We start from the raw sequence: 5,308 nt of genomic DNA on the forward strand, positions 1-5,308 counted from the left end.
TGGGATTTCCCTCTCTGGCTAAGCTCTGCGTCGGCACACCTCAGCCTGCTAACCACGTGGGCCCACCTGATTCAAGCCATCCAGTATAGGGGGAGATTTCCTGAGCATCTGCCAACTGCAAGGGGTGTTAGTGTGGACTTAGCCTGAGTTGTGGACAGAGGAGTAGCAGCTTGTGATGGGAGGAAGGAAGCCAGGCCATGGTCTCCACCCCATCCCACCTCCTCTTGCAAGGATCCCCGCGTCAGGACTGTCCCTGCCCATCTACCCCATGCCTGGAATACGAAGCGAATGGAAGCCAGGATCAACGTTCCCATGGGGCTAACGCCCTCTTCACCCCCATTCAGCCTCACTCGCTGTCCAGGCTCCTTTCCAGAGAAAAGGAAGCCGTGGGAGGCTAGACTGAGAGATCTGGGTTCAGTTCCTGGCTTGGTCAGAAGCCTGGTGTGAGATCAGGCCAGTCTTTTAGGCCTGGCGTACACACCGGCATCACTGAGCTGATGCAAACTGAGTGGATTCTCTTATTTTGGTTTAAACAGTGGCTGATCTTAAACCTGCTCCTCGTTGATTTCAGTTAAATCAAAATAAAGCGCTCCGACTGAAAAGGTCACCTCCATCCAGCCTTGGGCATTGGTATAAAACACACACCTTTGGCTTAACCAGTGCAGCTCTGCCTGCAGGCAAGCCCTTCCTCCCTCTGGGCCTCAGTTTCCCCTCTCTGTATTAAAAACGAATCCTTCCTGAGCTGTTTAGATCTTCGGGCAGGGACTCTCTCTCACTATGCGTCTGTGCAGTACTCAGTCCAATGAGGCCCTGGAGGTGCTACCGTGAAAGTAACTAATCATTCAAGAAGTCTTGAAAGACAGGTCAAAAGCCTTCTATACCAGCCCAAGACAGAGAGGTGCCTAAGATATGTCCATTTGAAGTGCCATGGATGCAACAGGAGTCTGTTTTAACCGCAGCCTTTTTACAAACTGTTGTCCCTGTTTTCTTGCCTTGACCATGGGATTTAGGCTGGCTTTACATACAGATTTTCTACCAGCTCTGCAGAAACTGGTGGCTAGGGGTGAGGTTCGTTTTTAAACAGAGCTATCCCGGAGCCCAGGAGCAGTGGAACAGGGGTGCAGCAGTTCTTGCTGGCTTGAAGGAATAATAGCAACCAAACGTCTGGCTTCCATGGTAGGCAGGATTTACTGTTTGGTTCAATGGCTCGCAACGCCTGCACTATACAATTGTTCCAGTGCCCCTGCCTGGACAACCCCTACAATGGATACAGCTATACAAGTACCAAGGCACCTCCTGCCAGTACAGTTTATATTCCCCTGGGGGGCCATGAGCAGGTTTCAGGGGGTCCGCCAAGCAGGGCCAGCATTAGACTTGCTGGGGTCCAGGGCAGAAAGTCAAAGCCCCACCGCATGGGGGGGAAGCCTGGGGTCCCAAGCCCTGCCACCTGGGGGCTAAAGCCTGAGCAACTTAGCATCATGGCCCCCCCTGTGGCGTGGAGGCCCCAGGCCATTGCCCTGCTTGCTACCCCCTAACGCCGGACCTGGCTTTTATATGCAGAAAAACAGTTGTTGGGGCACAAGTGAGCTGTGGCGTTTTTATAGCCTGTTGTGGGGGCCCCAGAAAGAAAAAATGGCGGAGATCCCCTGCCATGTAGAGCACCTCCATACTGATGTAATTGCGTCCACACGTGGGCCTACTGGTAGAACTAGACCCATTTAGTCAGTGGTGTGTCCAGCAGGCCTTAAACTGCACACGTTTGGGCTCACGGAACGTACTGTCACCCCATTAAGAGCCATGTCTGACGAGGTTATTAATAAATCACTTTATTTTTAAAAACAATGGAGGGGACTGAGATATACCAAACCACAAGGAAATAAATTAGTCTTTTATTGAGAACGATTCCGTTCTTTGTTTGGGGTGAAAGGGGGCGTGGGAGTCGCTGTCAGGAGACCCAGCTTCTATTCCTTGCTGTGCTATGGGGCGATCTTGGGCAAGTCACTTCCCTGCTCGGTGCCTCAATTTCCCTATGGGGATTATGATCCCATGCCACCCTTACAAAGTGCTTTGAGATCGATGGATGAAAGTGTTATTATACAGTGTACTGGGGTACTCGGCTTGGTCACATATCTGCACAAAAGGTTTTGAACAAAAAAAATTCTTAGAATTTTCAATGAAACAAATCTGAACCAAAACTATTGTGTGTTTTCTGACTTTCCCCCTCTTTCAGCCTTTTCCAGTGGGGGGGAGGAAAAGGGGGGGAAGAAAATCCACACACCCCAGCAAAATGTAGGGACACCACACACACAAGATTCCAATGAAATGAAACTACATGCCGTTTTCAACTTTGCTCCCCTTTGTCAAAGAATTAAAGTTTAGAAGGGAAGGTTTCTTAGGGGGAAGGGGGATTTTCCATAACTTCTAGGACATACTGTGAATGTACGTTTTATTTCTGAGCCACTGAGCAGCAGAGAGCGCTGTAGCCTCGGACACATGGCGCACGTCTACACTGCAACAAAAGGCTTGTGGCAGAGAGTCCCAGAGGTCGGGTCAACCTCCAGTTTGTGCTGTGGGGCTTAGAATAGCAGTGTAGGAATTGCTGCTCAGGCTTGTAACCTGGGGTTACAAGTGCTGGACTCCCATGGGAGTTGGGCACCTAAATATCTTTGAGGGTCCAGGCCTCAGAGGTACAAGCTAGAGGTGGAAATTGGGGAAATTGGTTCCAGGAAAATTTTCATTGCGCCCCAAACCCAATTTCCCATTAAAAAAAAAGCAATTGGATGGAAATGTTTTTCCCCCAGACCCCTTGGGGGCAGGTCTGCCTTCTTACACGGTACATCTACCCTGTGAAGGAAAACCCATGGCATCAAGCCTCGGAGCCCTGCCCACGTGTCTTGGGCTCACAGGGCTAAAAACAGTGGTGCAGACATACCCATGGGGGCTGGTCCCCAGGCTCTGAAACTCAGCGGTACACCTTTTTCTGTTCAGTGTAGACATGCCCTTTGGCACCACTTTGCCTGGCTCCTCCTGCTCACTCAACTGGAATCACAGAAGATTAGGGATGGAAGAGACCTCAGGAGGTCATCTAGTCCAATCTCTGCTCAAAGCAGGACCAACACCAACTAAATCCTCCCAGCCAGGGCTTTGTCAGGTCAGCCCTTAAAAAACCTCCAAGGATGGAGATTCCACCACCTCCCTAGGGAACCCATTCCAGTGCTTCACCACCTCCTCGTGAAATAAGTTTTCCTAATATCCAACCTAGACCTCCCCAACTGCTACTTGAGACCATCGCTTCTTGTTCTGTCATCTGTCACCACTGAGAACAGCCGAGCTCCATCCTCTTTAAAACCCCCCTTCAGGTAGTTGAAGGCTGCTATCAAATCTTCCCTCGCTCTTCTCTTCTCCAGACTAAATAAGCCCAGTTCCCTCAGCCTCTCCTCATAAATCATGTGCCCCAGCCCCCTAATCATTTCCGTTGCCCTCCGCTGGACTCTCTCCAATTTGTCTACATCCCTTCTGTAGTGGGGGGAAGCAAAACTGGATCCAATACTCCAGGAGTGTCCTGACCAGTGCCGAATAGAAGGGAATAATCACGTCCCTCAATCTGGTGACAATGCTCCTAGTAATACAGCCCAATATGCCATTGGCCTTCTTCTCATACCCAGCTTCTCGTCCACTGTAATCCCCAGGTCCTTTTCTGCAGAATCCAGAGGCTTCTTCCAGCAGAGGGTGCTCCTTGCCCATCAAGGCTGCAGGGAATGGGTGCTGTGGATGAAGCAGGGCTGTACTGCATTCCCCTCTCTCATCAATGGGGACTTTGTTTCTTAGCAGCCTCATCTCCCCCCTCCAGCATGCAGAACTGAGGTCTGGCTAGGGACATCCCTACAGCTAATCGCTGGCTGTTCACTCAGCCGGAGGAAGCGGTTATCTCCAGCTAGAGGGGCATCAAGCTCCCATCTAAGCTCTTCCACCACCTCCACCCTGACCCCTGTCTGTGCCCTAACTGCCTGTCTCGACTAATGTCGCTTCCCTCCTCTCTCTGGCCTCCCTACACCCCACCTCACGTGTTCTCCCCACCCACCTATCCCGGCCATGTCCCTTCAGGAGCCCTGCTCCAGCTCTGCATCGCTGTCGAACCTGCCACCCTGGTGGCCACGGCCCGTGTCCGAGTCTCTCCTCTGACGCCCAGTCACGTCCCCCTACAACGGCCACCAGCTGGCCCCTGTCTCTTGTTAAGCGTCTCCGTTCCTTGTCCCTGCTGGCCACCATGCCAGAGACTTCCTCTGGTCCCGCTGACCGTGCATCCTCCGGCTTGACCTCTCTTCAGTGGGGGAGGTTTAGATTGGATATTAGGAAAAACTTTTTCACTAAGAGGGTGGTGAAACACTGGAATGCGTTACCTAGGGAGGTGGTAGAATCTCCTTCCTTAGAGGTTTTTAAGGTCAGGCTTGACAAAGCCCTGGCTGGGATGATTTAACTGGGAATTGGTCCTGCTTCGAGCAGGGGGTTGGACTAGATGACCTTCTGGGGTCCCTTCCAACCCTGATATTCTATGATTCTTCCCTCTGCACATCTCTCGTCCACTACTGTCCTCCTGAAAACGTGCACCAGGTCCAAACTCCGGCCCCGGCAATGCTGCTGGGCAAGAACTCAGCAGACTAGGAATACAAACATAGGACACTAGAGCAGATTAGCCCAGGAATCTGTCTCCCACACTGACCAGCCCCAGCTGCTTCAGAGGAAGGTGCAAGAACTCCTGCAGCGATGGCATAACCTGCCTCCGGGGATGCTTCCTCCTGACCTCCATCCAACAGAGCTTGAGTCAGACCCTGAAGCATGAGGTTTTGAGCACTTCCTCCAATTATTTGCATTTGATTGTTTGTTCTTTGCCAAGATAAATCCGGATGTTCTCGTTCGGTGTATACATGAAGCCAGTCCATTTTGCGAATTCCACTAAACTTAATGCTTCCTTGTGGCAATGAGTTCCACAGGCGAATGTGTGTGTCAGATGAAAATGTAGCTAGACAATAATAGCCAGCACAGCTTTTCCTTGTATTTCAAGGGTACCTCCACGTTAGAACCAGAATATCTTTCCTCTCTTTAAGGCCCCAAATCCTGTCAACGGATCTGTATGCAACCTACTGGAGAGGCAGCCAGGCTGGGGTTGTGGAGGCAGAGATCTGAAGAGCTCAGCTTGCCTGGAAGGGGGGAAAAATTGAATTTTTTTTTTTCTTTTTTTTTGGCAAAAATGGAAATTTTTCCTGGGGGAAAACTCTGATTTTGCAAAGACAGAATCTTTTCAGTCACA

Source organism: Eretmochelys imbricata, chromosome 24, assembly GCF_965152235.1.
Source record: "Eretmochelys imbricata isolate rEreImb1 chromosome 24, rEreImb1.hap1, whole genome shotgun sequence".
In the NCBI taxonomy this organism is placed as follows: Eukaryota; Metazoa; Chordata; order Testudines; family Cheloniidae; genus Eretmochelys; species Eretmochelys imbricata.